This window comes from Eulemur rufifrons, chromosome 7 (assembly GCF_041146395.1).
Source record: "Eulemur rufifrons isolate Redbay chromosome 7, OSU_ERuf_1, whole genome shotgun sequence".
In the NCBI taxonomy this organism is placed as follows: domain Eukaryota; kingdom Metazoa; phylum Chordata; class Mammalia; order Primates; family Lemuridae; genus Eulemur; species Eulemur rufifrons.
The window spans coordinates 83,707,263-83,730,260 of record NC_090989.1 but is presented as its reverse complement, the minus strand read 5'-3'; the positions used below and the strand labels follow the sequence as shown (position 1 = coordinate 83,730,260).

Sequence of the window (22,998 nt, the reverse complement as noted above, 5' to 3'; positions counted from 1 at the left end):
GAGAAACCGAAAGAGAAAGGTTTTTAGAGTAACTGGAAAAGAAGTAAACACCTACAAGGACAGTGAAGACCCTCCCCTGGTGATTTTCCTTTGAGCTTTTCTAATCTTTTTAAAAGAATATTCTCAGGAAAAAACAAAACAAGTCAGAGAGAAAATGCGAGAAGAGAGCTAGCCCCACAAAAATGGCGACAGAGCTGTTCACTGGTCTGAGGACGGAGGTTTCCAGAGGCAGAGCAGGTCCAGGTCTTTGGCTACAGAGAGTGCAGGCTGACAACGCCCCGCCTGCCCAGGGGTCTCAGGAAGCCACACTTCCTAAGCAGATGACTTGGTCCTCTGAGGATTTCCCCAAAGCCCAATGCTGGAAAGTTATTTACGTACAAGTGGGAGCTGCCCTAACTTCCAGAATTTCAAAACTTGCTCCCAGAATTTACTTTTCTCACAGGGAAAACAGAGGTCTGAATCACAGCAAATGTCAACCCCCTTTACCTGGATATGAGATCAGTCGTGAAACCCAGTGGAACTGGTACATTCTTCATAACACAAGAGGCACATTGCTTCCTTTTTCAAAGTAGCAACGGTTATCTCATCTCATGTAAATATGATGTAAACATGATTTAAAAAAAAATAAGCTTACATAGAAACATGACCTAGAAAGTGCTGAATAAGACCTCAGTTATATTACATTAATATAAATGAGTATATATATTTAATTTCTTCTTAGATATCTTCACAGTCTACTAAATGCAAATAGAACTCTTTCTGACAACTAAACTCCAGCAGAATAGAAGCTAGGAGTTTCCAAAAGTGAGTCCCCAGAAAGAGACAAACTCTTTCCTTTCGTATGCTAATAAGCATTAATGCTAATGAATGATGAATTGAAATGATTTTCTTATAAAGTGTAAATTATCAGCTGAGAATTCATCTTGAATAATGGTATTACAGCATATGTCAGAAAAGTGTTCATCAGTGTAATAGAAAGGGTGACAGTGTGTTCTTTCAACCATCTAAAGGAGTGCTGTATTCATCTCAGCCTATATTCTAAGTCTCATGTGTGAAGTTTAAACAAAATATATCAAAATGATTAAAATATTCCTTTCTTGGAGTAAAGGAAGCAAGCAGGTGCAGCTAAAGTTAAAAAAAAAAGGCACTCAGTTGAACCCAAATGCAGGGTGTGCCTTTCAGAGCTCTCACAGGTCGAACACCTACTGTGTGCCTGCTAGCTGTGCTCTTTCAGTACCTCGGTTGTCACTACACCCCTGCAAGATGAGGAAAATAAGTTTCACAAGGTGGAAGCAACTTGTCCAAGGCTACATAATCAGTAAGCGGCAGAAGCAACAACAAACCCCACTCTGTCCTACCTTTCCTTCTGCTATGCTGCCCCAGTAAAGGGTCCTGCACCACACAGGACAGGCCTCTGGTCCGCTGCTAGTATTCTCTCTTAATTGCTCAACATTCTTTGGAAGATGTCTTCAGGTTGTCTTCATTTGCTGCCTCTTAGTCATTGTAGTCTAGATTTGAAGTCTCTTGCTCTCAGGATAGGGCTAGGCTTTGGAAGTGGACTGACGTGGGAACCAACTCCACCTCTGCCCCATGTGACCTTGGTCAAACTATGTCATCTCTCTAAGTCTTGAGCTTTCACCGTGAAATGGAGATAGTTACACGTACTTCACAGGATTTCATTTCAAAATGAAGTAACTTAGCATGTAGTGAGCTTTCCATCAATGGATGAAAGCTATCCTCATGGCTGTGGCCTGTAATCAGTTATGCTTTTGCTCTATAATTAACATTTGTACCACACTGTTGTCACTTGTTTTCTGTTGCTATAGCAGAATATCTGGAACTGGGTAATTCATAAAGAAAAAAGGCTTATTTGGCTCACAGTTCTGAAGGCTGGGAAGATCAAGATCTGGCAGCTGCATCTGGTGAGGGCCTCATGCTGTGTCATAACATGGCAGAAAGCATCACATGGCAGGAGCATGCACAAAAGAGATCAAACGCAAGAGCAGCCTTGCTTTGTAACAACCCACTCTCATGGTAACTAATTCAGTGCCATGAGAATTAACCCCACAACAAAGATATCAATCCATCTTAATACCTTAATCATTTCCTAAAGGTACCACCTCCCAACACCACCACATTGGGAACCAAGCCTCAACATGAGTATTAGGAAGGGACAAACCACATTCAGACCACAACACACACTGTCCCAAGTTTCCAACCTTCATCTGGACCCATTTTTTCATTATCTCCCTCTTGGAACTGGTACCATAGAATTTCATCCTGCTTAAATGCATGGAACAAGTCCAGGAAAGAGAAATAAGGAAATGAAGAGAGGATAAAGAAAGAGAGAATGGGAGGTGAGACAGTCATCATTGTCTCTAAAACTTAAGTTCTTGGCAGAATGATGCCATTTTCTCACCTCACTTGTCAAACTTCCAAAGTATGTGCTCTAAGAAATGGATTTTACTCATAATAACAAAGGGTTAGCCCAGTAGGCTGCAGGTCTCTTCATCAGTGAGGAATTGAAGTCAAAGCTACCTGTTCATGAAAGATAAATAAACTTTCATTAATTAATCAAGGTAAAAATACCCCTTATTAGTAGGGCTTCTTCCCTTTTCTATGGCATCAAAATTTTATACTCTCTGGAAAACCCATCTTACCAATTACTCCAAGAAGCCTTTCCTAACTCCTACACTGATTGCTCTCTTCCTTTGCTTTCCCTTTCTGTTGAGCTATGGCTTCTATGTCACTTTCTCCTGCATTGGTTTAAAAGCTGAATTTCTTTGCTGGTTAATTGATGTATGAGTGTTTGCCTCCCAGTCTAGATGGAATGCATGTCAGCCAATGGACAGAAAGCCCAGAGAGCCATGCTTTCTGCTTTCTTTACGTCACCCAAGCATTTTGTAGCTAGTACAATACCAGGCATACAGTATATTACTCAGTAAATGATGTCCCAAATAATAATCACTTAAAGGATTTCTCAGATGACTACACAAAAGATTTATGGTACGCCCCAGAATGTTATCTTACTGAGTTAGGGTAGATACTCTCACTTAGTTTGGCATGCACAGTGCTGAAAAAGCATGAATGACATACTTGGGAAACAACTCCCACCCCATCAGACTATTAAGAATACCAAGTTGCTTCTTCAGGCAGATGCCTGAGTTTGGGCCTTAACAGAAAGCCAATAGTAAAGTGAAAGGGCTCCCAGAGGATGCACATTTCTTTCTGGCTTCTGCTAAAGGAGCTTTCCCAAAGCAATAGGCAAAAGATGCTTTCAACATTTCACATAGCAAAGGGAGCTCATCCGTGAAGCAATCACTCTGGAATTCTGTGCATGTCTCCAGAATGGAGGGCAGATCCAATGTGACAACTGCCAGGTGAAAATCACAGAAGCATAACATTATGCAATTTGATTTTTAAGGCAGAATGTTCTACATCCTCAGGTTGCCAGCCAAATAAAACATCTGTGAAGAACAAATTCACACTTATACATGGCAGTCCCTCACCTTTAAATGTTTGTATAAAAGTTATAAACTTTGAAAGTTAAAGCCTTCAACATGTTCCTTAAAACTGTGATTTTACAAGTTAATTGTCTCAAAATACCAAAATAGTCAACTTTGATGTCAACTTAACAGAATCTTAAAATATTAGTGTTGGGATATCCATGAGATATTTTCTGGTGCAATTCCCTCTGTTTACAGATGACAAAAAAAATTGAAACTTAGGGGGATATGTGATTTTCCCAAGTTCACTCAGTTAGCTAATATCAGAAACAAGACATGGACCCAGAGTTCATCAATTGCTGTGCTTTGCAACTCAGCTTGTCTGCATGCTCTGATCTATTAATATCTGGAAGCCACATGGACTTTTTGAGCAAGCTACTCAACTTCTCTTAAAATGAAATGGGTAACTCCTATTTCATAGGAAAGTTGTGCTAATTAAATTAGATAGTGTGTGTAGCACATGGCCCATCTAGTCCTTTATATATGGTAGCTATTGCTATGATCATTATCATTATAATTATTATTAGTAGTACTCAACATGCAGTCTAAGCCTCACACAGTTTCCCATCTGATCACAAGTGGGCCTGGATATGTTTTAGGAGATTGCTTTTCATCAGCAAATGGAGACTGGAGTTAGATTTCCCATGGTAGGCTCAGTTCCCAATAAGTCTAGGGTGAGCCCCTGATTACTAGTCCCTATACCAAGCTTTGGCCTTCCCCTCCAGGCTGCAGCATGACAGCCTCATGGCCAAGTAGAAAGAGCATGGGTTTGGAACCAGATAGTCCTGGATCTGAATCCAGTTCTGCCATTTATTACCTGGTTGACCTTGGATTAATTACTTAATTTTACTGAGCATCAGTTTTCCAATATCTTAGGTGACATAAGAAATTGTATTTACATTGAAGAGTTTTTAGAGATGATTATATAAGATAATGTATGCCAAATACCCAAGATAGCACTTGACAATGGTAAGCATTCAACCAAAAGTAGTTATTATTTATATTATTAATATTCCTTATCTGAGTGATAAGGCCTCTGTCTCAGGTTCTGAAATATTACCAACAGGACTGGACCTCTGCCATGAAGCCCAGCCCACTTGGCTGGGACTCAGTTCTCACTGGGACCTTTCCCAAGAAGGACCATCTGGAACCAGGAAACAACTAACCATTTGACCCTGAGCAACACAATAAGTTAGAAACTCCAGCAGCCATGTCTCTCACAGCTGACAAGACCCCCTTCACTTGGCCCCTGCACTGGTAATAGTTATTTTATTACATACTTTGTGGCAGGTGATATATTAAATATCTTCCATACAAAATCACTGGTCCTCTAAAAGAGTTTATGAACTCATTTAAAAAATGGCATTTTGCAGATGAGCAAACTGAGGCTCAGAGATGTTAAAATGATTTGCTTAAGGTCACAGAGCTGGTAAAACTCCAAAGCCTCTCACCTGCCACCAGGTCCTGTTGCTTCACATTCACTGAGCGTCACACTCACAGATCAAACCCCACTTATCCCCAGCATCTTCTTCTTCCTATATGGTGGTCCCATGGGATCCATTAAAATAACCTGATTCCTTGGACAAATCCTACCATGTCCTTCTAGCAGAATTATATTACCCCCTCAAGATGTTACAAGCCTTCAGTGTTCTACATCTGTATATTTTTCTATAAAGAACCAGACACTAAACATTTTAGGCTTTGTGGGCTACACAGTCTCTGTTGCAATCACTCTACTCTCCCACTATAGTGCACAAAAAGATACAGACAATGCATAAACAAATGAACTAGCTATGTTCCAGTAAAACTTTTTTTTTTTACAAAAGCAGAGAGCTGGCTGTATTTGGTCTGTGGTATATAGTTTGCCAACCTCTCCTCTTTATGCTTGCTAGTGGTCCATGCATCAGCAGCATTAGCATCACCTGGTCCATCATCAAAGTGTGGTCCATTCACCAGCAGCATTAGCATCACCTGGTCCATCATCAATATGTGGGCCATCCACCAGCAGCATTAGCACCACCTGGTCCATCATCAAAGTGTGGGCCATCCACCAGCAGCATTAGCATCACCTGGTCCATCATCAATATGTGGGCCATCCACCAGCAGCATTAGCACCACCTGGTCCATCATCAAAGTGTGGGCCATCCACCAGCAGCATTAGCATCACCTGGTCCATCATCAAAGTGTGGGCCATCCACCAGCAGCATTAGCATCACCTGGTCCATCATCAAAGTGTGGTCTGTCCACTAGCAGCATTAGCATCACCTGGAAGCTTGTTGGAAATGCAGAATCTTAGACCCCACCCTAAATCTACTGAATCAGAATCTGACTTTTAACAAGATTCCTAGGTAACTCATATGCCCATTGAAGTTTGAGAAGCTCTTCTCTATATGTCTTCAACTCATCAAATGCCTCTTCCAGGCCAGGCACTGTTCCAGGCACAATACTTACTACTCAATCTATGATCCTCACAACATGGCAAGGTGGCTGTTATGATCCTATTTCACAGATGAAGGAGAAAAAAAGCTCAGAGAAATGAAACAAATCAAGAAGATAGCAAATATCATTGAAATTTAACTAGAAATTAAATAACCTGTTATTGATATTCATTTCAGAAATGATATGATCAAGGCCACACAAAATATTCCAGAGGCTCTAACTCTCAATGTAAATAAATATTATTTTCATGATTATGAGCATGTTTTTATTCTAAAGTATTGAGATTATTACATAGCCACATAAACAAATTTCCACTCTTGTAGATAATCCTAAAAGTAGAATACCCTTTGCGAAACTATTTTCTTCACATTTTCCATTCACAAGTTGCCATTCATTCAACTTTAACATCATATATTATTCAAGAAGCCATGTCATTACTTCGGGTTAAAATTTTATGCATTTTTATATTCTTTTTCTAATACCGCATCAAAGTTTTTAAAAAGGATTTGAGGTAACTTAGATACACACATAAAATACATGATAAATATGAAATAAACAGAATATGCAGATTATTGAGGGCTACAAAATATGGCCATGGATGAAGCCCATATACAAAATGGGCACCATAATGTCCTGTACCTTTTCTGTGGTATAAAAAGTATAACCAGGGTTTGTATCATTTGTTATGTGAAAATGCTTATTTGTCAAGAATATCATTTAATTTCTACTGTTCATCTATAAAATGCCAATAATAATATCTCACAGAGAATTTGTGAATGTGAAATAAGAAATGTGAAAAAAATATATTATTTTACTCCAAATTGAATGACCTTTAAATCATTATAATAAATACTCATGTAAAATAATTATAATAACTAACATTTATTGATCACTTATGCTAAGATCTCTAAATGGATTACCTCATTTAATCTTCACAACAACCCTAAATTACAAAAATTAGCTCCATTTATACATCATAAATAGGTCTAAGAGAAGTTAAGTAACTTAACTTCATTCTGTGTGTTAGGTATCTCTTGTATGCGAAACCTGAAACATAGTGGCTTACAACAATAATCATTCATTTTTTGCCAATTCTTTGGGTAAGCAATGTGAGTTGGGCTCAGCTGGGATAGTTAATCTCTGCTCCAATGTGATGTTTTCTAGGTTCACTTATTATCTGCAAAGGTTGGGACAGCAGGGCCTCTCTTTCCTTGTGCTCTCTCATCTTCGAGGAGGTGTGCCTAGGTTTCTTCACCGGGTAACAAAGGTCCCCGGTGAACAGCAAGAAAGTGCAAGCCTCGGTGAATACGCACTCTTCCAGCCTCTGCTTGTGTCGTGCTGCTAACATCCCAAGCCTAGGGTTAATACGGACAGCATTAAGCAAAGTTATGCATACAATAGGCATGATACCTTTAGAATCATTATTGTAACAAACTATCTTACCCAGCATGTAAAGGAGTGTTCCAAGTTTGAAACTAAGAATTGTAAATTCAAGTCTTAATTATCACACTACACTTGGCTCCAAGAAAATTTCCCTTGATGTCAATTTCTCTTTTGTCTCTTAAACTACCAACTTCTGAAACAGCAAAGACTTCCTAATCTCACCTCCAAATGATTTCTTTCTGACTTAGAAAATCCCATGAAACTTATGGTAGGCTCAACAAAGTAAAAATTAAGGGCAGATTACTTTTTTATTCCCTAAGTCATTTATATTATTAGAAAGATTGAACTTTACATAACCACTCTCTAGGGACCTAGCTGACACCAAAAATGGCATCAGTGCATTAAAAGATAACAGTATTAACCTCATTTTTTATAACAATTTACTGTCAACATAGGACTTACAGAGTGAATATATTAATAAAACTCATGCATTTTGGCTTTCCCTATGGGAATTAGAAGCCACTGAAGCTTTCTTAGCATGGTGCAAAGGAGTGTTTTAAGGATATTAAATTGGTGGAAAAGATATCTCAGAGCTGAGACATTGGTGGCAAGAATACTAATTATTATATTTGGAAACATGTTTGAAGAGGTGCTGGCAATGGAAAAGATGCAAGCCCTCACAAAAGAGGAAAACTGGTCCTGCTGACCATCTGGAGGGGAGAGAAGAGAAAGTAGGCATGTTCGAGGTGATACCTGGATTACTTTTAAGGTCCTTGTACTTGTCACTTTTCAGTTAACATAGTGCTTTTACATCAGAACCTCCTGATAAGGTGGGCAGAACAGGGGTGCTCACTCCCACTCAGAGAAGTGTCATGTGGCACACTGGGACCCCCAGGAATGAGTTGTGATTGTCCCTGTTAATGCCAAAGATGGGGGAAGAAGGTCAAGATTGTAATTTGAATGAAAGTAGAGAAAAAAATGACATGACTAGAATTAGCATTTTAGAAAGATCTCTCAGGCAACAGAGTCGAGAAGGTGAATTAGGGGAAGTGGAGATAAGAGGGAGACCAGTTGAGAGGCTTGTATGGTTATCTGGGCGAAAGCCTATAAAAATCCAAGTCCACGTGACAGAGGGGATGGCTCTGAAGTCTGACAGCCCGGGCATGTACTCCTGTTTGCTACAGGATGCGTTTTTCGCTTGCATTAATGATGGCTGGATAATAGAATCATGGGAGTGGGGGGTTGGAGAGGTATAAAGATTGGCCTGTTTGCTCTGTAAAATCTGTGACTGTCAAGTGTCCTTTGTACCCAGAGGATTGAGAAAACCCTCCCCATACCTAAGAGATTTATTCTCTCTATTGCCCTTTTTATAAATTCCCACAGTTAAGGAAAGAAGGAAGGAAGGAATGAATTGCATTGTCATGTAAACAATAATGGCATCCTTCCTAGAGAAAATAATGGAAGAAAATTAATGTAGCATTAGGTGAAGCTCTACTGGTATAATTCTACAATGGGTATCCTAAAGAGATATAGCATGCAGGTAATCTTTCTTGTCACAAAGGACAATCTATAAAAAAGAACAAAGGAAATAATTTTAATAAAACATTTTACCCTGAGCATGAAATGTGCTTCATGTATCATACATGAGAAAGGATAGCTATTTGATATAAAATGGAACTGTGACCTTGCTATAAGAATGTTCATTACGTGATGCCACTGAAAGTAAATTAATGGACTCCCAAAAGGTGTAAAATTCATTCTGCCTTGCGGTATTTGTTTGCTGACAGAAGAGTTTAAGAGGAATCTTTTCATGTGATTATTTAAACAAAGAGCTTTAAGGAATTCTCAGTGATCTTTCAGGTTTAAACAAAGGACATTTCTCATAGAAAGGATTCATCTGAGGGGGGAAGTCACTTTTGAGCTTATTAACAAGGGAAGAGAGGTTCATGTGCCACCTATAAATTTAACAATTTGTGCTTTCAAATATATTTATCTTATTTTAGATTTCGATAAACAAATTCAACATTTGTTTAAAAAATAATAAAAATTTTTAAAATGCTAAGTTGGCAACCCAGCAAATGAACTGATTTTTTTCATGAGTTTGTACTCTATCAAGTCTGAAGTCCTTATGTAACCTTAAGGCTCTTTATTATATAGTATCTCCTTATTGTGTTTCCTGTCATTCAAAACCACATACCTGTATAACTGTTTTCACTTATCTTTACAAGCCACTTTACAATTTGCAAACTACCTTTATATCTCTTTAGCTGTTCTCAATGACCTTGAATTAGGCAGAACAAGTGTTGGTATTATAATTTGATATGTAAGCGATTTTAGCCTGAGAGAATCTAAGTGACTTACTTAATATCAGAAACTGCTCTGATTGTTGGCAATAGAGCAGCAAACAAGATAGGCAAAGTTCTTACCCTCATAGGGTTTATTTCTAGAATGAGAGATACTCATAAACATGTGAACAAACAAATATGTAATATAATGCCAAGAGAATAATAAATGGCAAGACTGAGCCATTTATTATGTGAAACACATATTATTATGTGTCTGATATAAGACCACACAAGCCACTTGTCTCAAATCTCAGAGCTTTTCCTGACTTCCTTCCATCAGTACAAATACGGTAGTTACCCTAGAACAGTGTCCCCATTAAGACTTTCTATTGTGCCTCCAGCTAATGTTGATAGATATGTATGATACAACCCTTCTGGCCACAGGAACAGCTATGGAGTCCTCTACATTTTAACTCTACTTATCTATTCAAGGTAGATGTTTATGTGCCATTGGAGAGCTGCTTACCAGAGAAGTAGGTGTTAATGTTCTGGAAAGTAGTTTGTGGACACTTAAGAAAATTATAATTACTAGGTGCCAGCATGGTTCACAGAGAACAAGAACAACAAATCAACACTACTTGTATTTGCAACAAGGTCACAAAAGAGACAGGTGAAGATTATGCTGTAGATATACTGTGTCCACATTTTAAGACCCACTTGAAATCCCTTCCTAGGGATCAGGTTCATGATAAACACATAAATAAAAATTTCATGAATATCTTTGGTAAAATAAACATGTAACAAAACGTCTTTGTAGAAGAATGTAGCCTACATGGCAATATAGTTAGGTGAACTTAAAATAAGTTAAATAAATCTACCTAAAATTATTGCTACTGCCAACTCACAGGAGGGAAGCACAATGGAAGCCCTCAATCCTTGATCCAGGGCAATATTTTCAACAATTATTTAAATAAGTATAACAACAAAATGCTGATAAAACTCACATATGAAAAAAAGGCTGAGAGGGAAAGCTTACATGTTGAAAGGACATAAGCCGAATCTTACGTCACTTCCAAGTAGAATCTGCCATACAATTTTAAAACATTTATTAAATGCCCACCACAAACAAGACACTGAGAAAAACGCCCAGGCAAGCCATGACTGCTGCCCTCCAGGAGTTTCCATGAGCAGCCATTGCTGTCCCAATTACCAACGTGTGACACACTGAATTGTGTCACCCCCAAATTCATATGTGGAACTTAACTCCCAGTACCTTAGAATGTGACAGTACAGGGGATTGGTTTCAGGACACCCTCAGATACCCAAATCCATGGATGCTCAAGTCTCTTATTATTAATGATATATAAAAGCGCATAGTATTTGCATATAACCTATGTCCATCCTCCTGTATACTTTAAATCATCTCTAGATTTATAATACCTAATGCAATGTAATAGGTTTATAATAGATTTATAATACCTAATATCTATATATTTATAATACCTAATTTATAATACCTAATTATCTAATAGATTTATAATACCCAATGCAATGTAAATAGTTGTGCTGTATTCTTATTTGTATATTTTTATTGTTGTATTGTTTTTTATTATTATTTTTTCCAAATATTTTCAACCCAAGGTTGATTGCATCTGCAGATGCAGAACCAACTGTATGGAGGATCAACTATATTTAGAGACACGGTCTTTAAAGAAGTAAATAAGTTAAAATGAGGTTACTAGGGTGGACCCTAATCCAATCTGACTGATGTCCTTATAAAAAGGGGAAATTAGGACACAGACACACACAGAAGGAAGACCATGTGCTATGGTTTGAATGTTTCCCCTCCAAGATTCAGGTGGTGCCAATGTGATAGCATTAGGAGGCCAGGGCCTTTAAGAAGTGAGTAAGCCAAAAGGGGTCCCTCTTTGTGAATAGAATTAAGGCCCTTATAAAAGAGGCTTCATGCAGGCTTGGGCTCACTTGCGTTTCTGCCTTCCGCCATGTAAAGATGCAGAAAGAAGGCCTTCAGCAGACACCAAATGCTGGAGCCTTGATCTTGGACTTCTCAGATTCTGGAACTGTGAGAAAATACATTTATATTTTTTATAAACTGCCCAGTCCCAGGTATTTTGTTGTAGCAGCACAAAACAGACTAACACACCACAGGAGGACACAGTGAGGAGACAGCCATCTATAGCCAAAGAGAGAAGCCTTAGAAGAAATCAACTGTGCCGACAGTTTGAGCTTGGATTTCCAGACTCTGGAACTGTGAAGAAATAAATTTCTGTTCATATTCAAATTTCTGTTTAAGCCACCCAATTTCTGGTGCTTTGTTATAGCAGCCCTAGTAAACTAATACACATCCCATCAGAACCTCTCCCATCCCAGACCTCTGCTCCCCAAAGCCCCGCGCCTAAGTGCCAGCTTTCCTGACCAAATGCACATTGCTTTCCCTACCCCAGGGTTTCCGGTCCCCCAGGCTGATAGAAAAACAGCCTGATGAGGGGATAATAAGATTGTTGAAAAGAAGGACTCCATCTTTTCCTGGGGAATTTATAAGAAAGGGAAGTATGTATCTATTTTTACTTAAAAACAATATTATACATGGATCAGTCATGCTGGGTTAAACTTACTTATAAACATCCGGAACAGAGCCCACCTATAAGACAGAGCTCCTCTTCTAGATTTTCAAACTCAGTTGCCTATCCATGCACAGAACATGAACTACTGAGCCCCTTCCCTGCAGCAAACCCTCTGCTAGTCCCTTCCACACTTATCCCTTCATAGATGAAAGTCAGGGGTGTGTTAAAGGGAGATAAAAGGATGGGGCTGAGCGGAGCCTTCCAGGAAATAGGAAGTTTTTATTCAGAAGGTCAAAGGCACAGAAAAGTCCACAGTATGTTTAAAGAAGAGAAAGAAGTTTGCTAATGCTGAAGTAAAATGTGTATTGAATATAAGAGCCAAGAAATAAATTTGGTGGCGTGTAAGGGCCTTTTCTGTCACACGGAGGAGTTACGGACCCCGTACTATAAACAATGGAGAATTTACAGAACTTTTTCAGGAAGTGAGAAGTGGGATCATCTTTAAAATTATACCCTGGCAGGAGTGAGGTTAGATAGAGGTAGAAAAGAGGTGTCAGGGGGCTGAGTTCAGAAATTCTTTAAAGTCCTGAAGTAATGAATCTCATTACTCACTAGGTCCTGAAGTTATGAATCTGTGCACTGATCTAATAATATTTCTACAGTGTGTGAGTCTGAATCACAGCTCCCACCTATATACATGTGGACACTGCATACTTGTGAGCAGATCCAAATTTAATTCGGTTCATCGGCTCTAAAAACAAAGCAATTATTACTTCTACTAACTTACAGCAATTGTTCATGTCTTTAGCAAGTGATTATAATATTAAATGGTTTATATATTGTTACATTTTAAAAAACACATAAGACTTTGTAGAATGGCACATTTCTATTACCAAATCACAGGAGCAGAATGTTCATTTCTCCTCCAGTAACGAAGCTCTATCTCTAGAGGTCCAATTCATAAAAAGATATTTACATAGCTTAGTCGGTTTTCCTCTCTCTTCTGTGTCTTATGAGAAGAGAAGAATAGGGGTAGAATCCAAATCAAATGTAAAATTAAAGCCAGGGCAAAAATAAAATGAAAATCCTCAATGACTGGTGTAGTGAATAGGATGAGTAGTATAATAAGAAAAAAGTAAATCATGTGGGCTCATAGGAAACACCTCTCAAACACAAATGAAGATGGATGAGTACGTGACCCACAGGGGAATTCAGGACTGCTTCTTATTTTATAAATAGCAGCTGCCACCTTTTACTGCATTCCTAAAATAGCTTACACGTTAACAGAAGAGGACAGACAAATGAAGTGTATCACGGCAGATTTCATCAATGAAAATATAATTAACCTTCAACAAAAAAAGAGGTGAGAGAAGGAGAACGCAGAGTGTGGAGGTTGCCAATGTAATAACTAGGAACATTAAAACAGAAATCCTAACGCAGGCCTAGGGATGTCCTAGGTGACTTCAGTGACCATGTGGGGGTGGAGTTTAGTCTTAGGAACAGTATTATAATTCAATAAATGTTGGTTGAGCGCTGTGTGCAATACATTGTGCTAAATTCTACACATGCTTCAAAGATAAATAAGAGGCAAACCCTGTCTCCAGGAGCTTATCACATAGAAGTGATTATACAAATATATCAACATCTATAATCCATGAGATATGTCATGAGACATAGACTCATATAAAAACCCAGACTAGAACCTGGGAGTCAGCAGTAAAGCATGATGGAAGGGGTCATGTTTGATAGGGGTCTTAAAGGATAAGTAGAAGTTTAAGGTAGAGAAGATGAAGGGGTGAACAGTAGAGGGAGGGCCTGTCCCAAGCAGAGTATGAAGCAGCAGCAAACCACAAGAGGTAAGGGAAAGCAAGCAGGAAATGGAGACACAACCAAGAAGAGTTTTATTTATAGGTGGCCAGAGCAGGTTTTTGCTGATTCTTCTAGACCAGAAAAAAAATTATTGATTTGAAGATGGCCAGCTAAAGACATCACTTTTTGGATCGTCCCAACTGGAAGGTAGAATATTGAACTGAGGAAAGAGCAGTTGGGGCCCAGGTGTGGATCACAGGGAGAGACAACAGAGATGTCTGGAGACCCAACTGAGAAAAAATGTGAAGCTGAGAAAGAAGATAGAGAAGAGAAGACAGTGGCATGGTCCAAACCCAGACAGACTTAGAGCCCAGCAAAAGGCTAAGGAGGGCTTCCCCTCCCCCACATAGGTACCTTCAGTGAGCATTTGGACTGAAAACATTTTGGAGGAATTTCTACCCTCCAGGAGCCCAGGCACAGTGGCTAAATAGGAATAGTGGGTGAACCAGAGATCCACAGGAGTCTGGGTGTTGAAAAGGGACACTTTTCAGGAAAGTACCATGAGAGATCAGAGTGCTGGCTATCCTACACCTAGACACTTCCTTCCCTACATTCCCTCCAATCTTGACATTAGAGAGAGTAATTTTAGCTCTTGGGCTAGCTGGTAGCCATAGCCCCTTTCCCCTATTGTAACCTTGAGAATACTCTGAACTGAGTAGCACATGAATGGCTGCATCTCCACCGCGGGTGTGCATTCCTGGCTGAGCCTGCCACTAAGAGTGGGGCCACCACAATTTGTGAGCTTCCTGCCCACAGGCATTTTGTGGGATTGTGCACTGGCAGCTTAGACAGGTGGGCCAGAATTGGTGCCCGCCCCCCGCTCCCCAGAGAGGGGAGAGATCTCAGTCCCAGACATGGGTGGTGAGGAAACCCTCACAGACATATCCAACAAGAGAGTGTGGAGAGGCACTAAGGAACGGGGATCTGTGAGCACGCCCATCCCTGACCCTGCTGGATAACCACCATATTGGATAGGGGCATGGCACGAATGGAGGGGTAGTTCAAAAGTCAGTCTCAGGTGGTGAGGGAACTCACGCAAATTGATCTGATGAGAGAGTGCCATAGATTTACAGGAAGTGAATAGGGAGGATGCCCATCCCACCCCACAGAGAAACTACACTAGTGGACAAGAGCAGAAAGACCCTGTCCGAAAGCCTTAGCTCTCAAGTGACTAGGCCCCTTCCTCAGGAGCAGCCTACCCAGCGTGGAGAGATTGCCATGAACTTCATACCAGTGGCTCCCCCTAGTGGCTGGATAAGCAACCTCTGAGAGCCACCAAGGTCTCGAAAAGCCTCTCCAGCTCTCACAGTTGAGCCATGATTTGTCTTGCTTCTCTCCCAAATTCAGGGGAAGTAAAGATCAAGCAAACCCCTGAGATTTGCAGCATCCCTTCTAAAGCTTAGGGCATTCGTATACCCCATCTGGGGGACCAGAGCTTACCACAGCATAAAAGACCATCTTGGCAGCTGGCTCTTCGACACAAACATCAGTAAATGACAGGGAGAACAATCCCATAGCTAAACGTAGCACCTTCCAACTCAAGAAAACAGAGAGCAGCTGATTCATACTCACAAGTACCACCCACTATCACTGAGATTAATCTGGGGCCCCTAACTCACTATACACTGTTGGGAAGAGAGAAAGACAGAGGGGTAGAGGTAACCTGAGAGGTACACCTAACCAGCTATAACATAAGCAATTCAGGACCAGTACTCCTCTCCCTGGCACACTCAGGGATTGATTGTCAGGGACCCAGAAATAGGCCTATAAGCCAGGTACCCCCAAGTCTCAACTGAGAGGCCAGATGAGAAGAAATCAGTGAAAGAACTCCAGAAACATGAAAAATTAGAGTGACAGGACACCCACAAAAGAAAACAATAACTCATTACCAATGGATACCAACCAAAATGAAAAAATTGAAATGACAGATGAAGAATTTAAAATATGGATTGTAAGGAAGCTCAATGAAATACAAGAGAAAATAGAAACCCAACACAAAACAACCACAAAAACAATGCAGGAAATGAATGAAAAATTTACTAAAGAAATCGAATTATTTGAAAAAATCAAATGAAAGTTCTAGAGATGAAAAATTCATTCAAGAAACAAAAAACACAGTGGAAAGCCTTAAGAATAGGCTCAATCATGCAGAAGAAAGAATCTCAGAGCTTGAAGACATCACCATTGAGTTAAACAAGTCAGTCAAAGAGAAAGAACGGAGAAATAGGAGAAACAAACAAAACCTATAAGAAATATGGGATTATGTAAAGAGGCCAAACATAAGAATCATAGGCATCCCTAAAGGTGAAGAAGAAAATACGCAAGGGTTAAAAAACCTATTTGAGGGAGTAACTGAGGAAAATTTCCGTGCTCTTGCTAGAAATCTAGATATCCAGGTACAAGCTCATGAGACATTCATCATGAAGACGCAATCACCACAACACATAGTCATCAGATTGGCTAAAGTAAGCACAAAGAGGCACTCCCACAAGCCATAAGACAAAAGCATCAGGTAACTTACAAAGGAAAACTCATCAGACTAACTGCAGACTTCTCCAATGAGACCTTACAAGCCAGAAGGGATTGGGGCCTCATTCTCAGTCTTCTCAAACAGAATAATGGCCAAGCTAGAATTTTGTATCCCACAAAACTAAGTTTCTTATATGAGGGAGAAATAAGGATGTTCTCAGACAAGCAAACACTGAGGGAATTTGTCAAAACCAGACCTACCCCACAGGAAGTACTCAGAACTGCATTATACACAGATCAGAACAAAGACACCCATGAGTGTAAAATCACCCAAAAGCTAAAGCTCAGAGTCTGTTGATACCACAACGGCTCAAGAGGTAAAAAAGGAATAAAGTTCTACTCAACAGTATAATCAGAAATTTTCCCCACCTATCAATTCTTTCAATAAATATGAATGGCTTGAACTCCCCACTAAAGAGACATAAGCTGGCTGAATGGATACAAAAGAAATACAAACCAAGTATCTGCTGTCTCTAGGAGACACATCTAACTCACAAGGACTAATTCAGACTCCACGTGAAGGGAGGGAAAATAATATTTCATGAAAATGGAAACCAAAAGAAAGCTGGGTAGCCATTTTCATGTCACATAACATAGACTTCAAATCAGCAAAAGTAAAGAAAGACAAAGATGGTCATTGTATATTGGTGAAGGGAACAATTCAACAACAAGACTTAACAATCCTAAATGTTTATGCACCTAATACAGTTGCATCCAGATTCATGAAGCAAACCCACTTGATCTAAAAAAAAAATGACAGATAGCAGCATCATTAGCCAGGGACTTCAATACTCTACTGACAGAATGGGACAGATCCTCCAAGCAGAAAATAAGCAAAGAAATGATGGACTTAATCAGAACTCTAGAACAAATGGGCCTAACAGACATTTACAGAACATTCTATCCAAAAACCACTGAATATATGTTTTTCGCATCAGGTCATGGAACATTCTCTAAGATGGATCACATCCTAGGCCACAAAACATGTCTCAATATATTTATAAAAATAGAGCTTGTAACATGTATCTTCTCAGACCACAATGGAATAAAATTAGAAATCAATTCCAACAGAAACACTCAACTCTACACAAAGTCGTGGATATAAAAGACCCTACTGCTGAATGATTATTGGGTAAAGGAGAAAATTAAGATGAAAATCAAAAGATTCTTCAAACTAAATGCCAAAGGGGAAACAAGTTATCAAAATCTGTGAGATTCAACAAAAGCAGTCAGAAGTGGAAAATATATAGCCTTAAATGCCTACATCCAAAAGACAGAAAGATCGCAAATCAATAATCTAATGAATCATCTCAAGGAATTGGAAAAGGAAGAGCAAACCAATCCCAAACACAGCAGAAGAAACAAAATAACTAGAGTCAGAGAAAAACTAAATAAAATCAATAATAAAAGAATTATACAGAAGATTAATGAAACAAAAAGTTGGTTCTTTGAAAAGATGAACAAAATTGACAGGCCTCTCACTAGATTAACCAGCAATCAAAAAGAAAGGACCCTAGTAAGCTCAATCAGAAATGAAAAAGGAGATATTCTAACTGAAATACACAATATCACACAGAAATACAAAATATCATCTCCAAATACTATAAAAATCTCTATGTACATAAACTTGAAAACGTTGAGGAAATGGACAAATTCTTGAAAACACACAAGCTCCCTAGGCTCAATCAGGAAGAAATAAAACTTGGAACAGATGAATGTCAAGTAACAAAATTGAAGTAGCAATAAAAAATCTCCCAACAAAAAAAGTCCTATGCCGTTTTTTTTTTTTTTTTTTTCCACCAGGCTGGGCCAGTAATAAAGGTGAAAATTCCAAAAGATAAGGATGGTAAACCAAAGCAATTTGCATTTGAGAATTTCAAACATGAAGTATCTGTTCCTTATGCAATGAATCTACTTAATGGAATCAAACTTTTTGGAAGGCCCGTCAAAATTCAGTTTAGATCAGGAAGTAGTCATGCCTCACAGGATGTCAGTTTGTCATATCCCCAGCATCATGTTGGAAATTCAAGTCCTACCTCTACATCTCCTAGCAGCAGGTATGAAAGGACTGTGGATAACATGACTCCATCAACACAGATAATTCAGAGATCTTTCTCTTCTCCAGAAAATTTTCAGAGACAAGCAGTGATGAACAATGTTTTGAGACAGATGTCATATGGCGGAAAATTTGGTTCTCTGCCTCTGGATCAATCAGCGTTTTCACCATCCGTTCAATCACATAATCATACTTTTAACCAGTCTTCAAGCTCTCAGTGGCGCTTGTATCATCACAGCGTAAAGTCAGACAGAATTCTCATCCCTACCTAGCAGATAGACATTATAGCCAGGAACAGCGTTACAGTGATCATGGGTCTGACCATCATTACAGAGGAAGCAGAGAAGATTTCTTCTATGAAGATAGGAATCACGATGGCTGGAGCCATGACTATGATAACAGAAGAGACAATAGTAGAGATGGAAAATGGCGTTCATCTCAACACTAACAAGTGTTAAAAAGACACTCCTATAGGGTCGTTTTAGGCCCTTTGACTCAGTTGATCTGGAAATAATTTTGTTGAAAAACTGTACAGAGCAGCTTTAGAAGTTGACACATTTCTTTATAAATTTTTTAAAAGCTAGTTACAATTTAATACAGAAATGAGAAGAATTGTTCCAGTTTTATTATATTAATAACCTTTCACCTCGGTTTTATGAAGAGGAATAGGTTTTATGCAAAAGAAAGTGCCACAATTCCTAATCATTTTAGACACTTTGGGAAGGGATGAATCATATAGATTGATTGTATGATAAAGCAAATATTTTAATTATTTGTTATCTTTTTGTATTGCAAGAAATTTCTTGTTAGTCAGATTTTGGTGTATGTAATAGTAAACATACAAGCCGACACTCGGAAATGGCTACTGGTATTTTGTTAATAGAAAATACAACTTTTCAGTGATTCATTTTACTAACATTTGAGAAAGCTTATTGGTAAAGTTAGGGGATAAATCATATTGCTTAACTTCTTAGAGAATTTAAGTATAAATTCTGTGACGTTCTGAGTTTTACCCTAGTTAAACATAATAGTGTAAATCTACATACTGTTTCATTCTAAAATTTTAGAATTTGTTCATTATGTTTGTATGACTGAAGTCACTCAGGAAGTTAAACATCCTTATGTGTATATTTTTACATTGAAAATACAGTGTTAGTATAAATCCCCCTTTTCAGGAAGAACAAAAATGTCAATGTATGGTTAGACAAAATGGTAAAATGTTTTACTGAAAGTATACCTTTTTGGAAAAAAGATTCATGAAGCTTGTAGGTGCTTCTTCTGTCATTCAAACTTTAAAAATTTTAACATTTGCAAAGTGCCCACCACATATATAAGAACACATTTTATGGAGATTGTACAGATTGCTTTTTTGTTTGAATCTTTGAAAGAATTTAGTCTTAACATTTTCTGATTTTAAAATTTTATAATCTTTTTTAAGGAAACTTTTGTGTATCAAGATACTGTTCCCCTTTCATTGAAGAGTTTATAAAAATTAATTCCTTGAAAAATATGGATCCTTTTTAATACCACAACATTTGTACTATGTTGCTTTTTAATATATTAAAAACATAAAAGGAAAAAAAAAAAAAGTCCTATGCCAGGTGGTTTCATAGTCAAATTTTACCAGACCTACAAAGAAGGACTGGCTCCTATACCATAGAAATTATTTCATAACAAAGAAGGAAGGAATCCTCCCTAACCTGTTCTATGAAGACAATATCACCTTGATACCAAAACCAGAAAAGGACACAACAAAAAAAGAAAACTACAGACCAACACCCCTTATAAATATAGATGCAAGAATTCTCAATAAAATCCTAGCAAACTGAATTCAGCTGCACATCAAAAAAATAACCCATCATGACCAAGCGGGCTTCATCCCAGAGATGCAGGGATGGTTCAACATATATAAACCTATAAATGTAATTCAGCACATAAACCTAAGTAAAAACAAAGACCATATAATGCTCTCAGTAGACACAGAAAAAGCATTTGACACAATTCAACATCCTTTTATGGTAAGAATTCTTAACAAAATAGGCATAGATGAAACATAGCTCAATATTATAAAAGACATCTATTACAAACCCCTAGTCAACATCATATTGAACAGGGAAAAATTAAAAGCATTCCCACTTTGAACTGTAACCAGACAAGGTTGCCAATTTTCACCACTTCTGTTCAACATAGTGGTGGAAGTCCTAGGCAGAGCAGTCAGGCAACAGAAGGAAATCAAGTGTATCCAAATGTGGAAAGTAGAGGTCAAAATATCACTCTTTGCTGACAATATGATCTTATATCTAGAAAACCCCAAAGATTCTGCCAAGAGACCCCTAGAACAGATAAATAAATTCAGCAAAGTCTCAGGTTACAAAATCAACGTACACAAGTGAGTAGCATTCCTAAACACCAACAACAGTCGAGCTGAGAATCAAAACAAAGACTAAATACCTTCACAATAGCAACAAAGAAAATAAAATATCTAGGAATATATTTAACCAAGGAAGTGAAAGACTTCTATCGAGACAACTATAAAACTCTGAAGAAGGAAAGCACAGAGGATATAAACAGAAGAAAAAAATAAATCATGCTCATGGATCAGCAGAATTAACATTGTTAAAATATCCATACTACCCAAAGCCATTTACAGGTTCAGTGCAATTCCCATTAATATACCAATGTCACTTTTTGCAGATCTAGGAAAAAAAATTCTATGCTTCGTATGGAACAAGAAAAGACCCTGAATAGCAAAAGCAACCTTAAGCAAAAAGAACAAATCTGGAAGCATCACATTACCAAACTTCAACCTATACTACAAGGCTACAGTAACCAAAACAGCATGGTACTGGCACAAGAACAGAGACGTAGACCAATGGATCAGAACAGAGAACACAAACATAAAACCATCTTCATAATGCCATCTGATCTTTGACAAAGGAGACAAAAACATACACTGGGGAAAAGAATCCTTCTCAATAAATAGTGCTGGGAAAATTGGATAGCCACATGTACAAGACTAAAACAGAATCCGTACCTCTCACCACTCACAAAAATTAATTCCCTTAAACCTAAGGCATGAAACTGTAAGAATTCTGGAAGAAGAGGTTGGAAAAACTCTTATAGATGTCGGTCTAGGGAAAGAATTTATGAAGAAGACCCCAAAGGCAATCACAACAACAACAAAAATAATTAAATGGGACCTCATTAAATTAAAAAGCTCTGCCCAGCCAAGGAAACAATCAATAGAACGAATAGATAACCTGCATAATGAGAGAAAATATTTGCATGCTATACATCTGATAAAAGGCTAATAACCAAAATCTACAAAGAACTGAAGCAAATCAGCAAGAAAACATCAAACAACCTCATTAAAAATTGGGCAAAAGACATGAACAGAAGCTTTTCAAAAGAAGATAGACCAATGGCCAATAAACATATGGAAAAATGCTCAATGTCTCTAATCATCAGGGAAATGCAAATCAAAACCACGAGATACCACCTAACTCTAGTGAGAATGGCTTTTTATCCAAAAGTCCTAAAACAACAGATACTGGCATGAACGTGGAAAGAAACAAACGCTTATACATTGTAGATGGGACTGCAAACTAGTACAACCTCTATGGAAAGCAGTATGGAGACATCTCAAAGAACTAAAAGTAGAGACCTACCATTTGATCTAGCAATCCCATTACTGGGTATTTGCCCAAAGAACAAAAGAACATTTTATAAAAAAGACACTTGCACTTGAATGTTTCTAGCAGCACAAGTCACAATTGGAAAGATGTGGAAACAGCCCAAGTGCCCCTCAATACATGAGTGGATTAATAAAGTGTGATATATGTACACCATGGGTTATCACTCAGCCATAAAAACAAAAATGATTAACTAATTCCTCTTGTAACAACCTGGGTGGAATTGGAGACCATCCTTCTAAGTGAAGTATTGCAAGAATGGAAAAACAAACACCACATGTACTCACTATTACATTGGAACTAATTGATCAACACTCATGTGCCCATATGGTGGTAAAATTCAATGGAATTCAAGCAGACGTGGGGGATGGAAAGGGGGATGGGTTAATTCACTCCTAACAGGTACTAGGCACATTATCTAGGTGATGGACACACTTATAACTTGGCTCAAACTGTGCAAAAGCAATTCATGTAACCAAAACATTGTACCCCTATAATATTCTGAAATTTAAAAAAAAAATTGAGAGAGGAATGGAAGGTAAGCTTTCCCACATGAAAGTTAAGGTTATAAAATGGGAATTACCCTCCCCTCTTCTATGTGCATTCATTGGAGGCAGAAGCATCACCAATATGTCAATATGTACTAATTTGGTA

The 22,998-nt window shown here is 38.3% G+C and overlaps 1 protein-coding gene and 1 pseudogene across 2 annotated transcripts in view; both read left to right on the top strand.

Moving 5' to 3' along the window:
* Nucleotides 1–22,998, top strand: part of KCNMB2 (potassium calcium-activated channel subfamily M regulatory beta subunit 2) — a 347,713-nt gene that overhangs the window by 201,662 nt on the left and 123,053 nt on the right. The gene's annotated exons all lie outside the window — the stretch shown is intronic.
* LOC138387736 (RNA-binding protein 7 pseudogene) lies at nt 8,258–19,100 on the top strand (annotated as a pseudogene).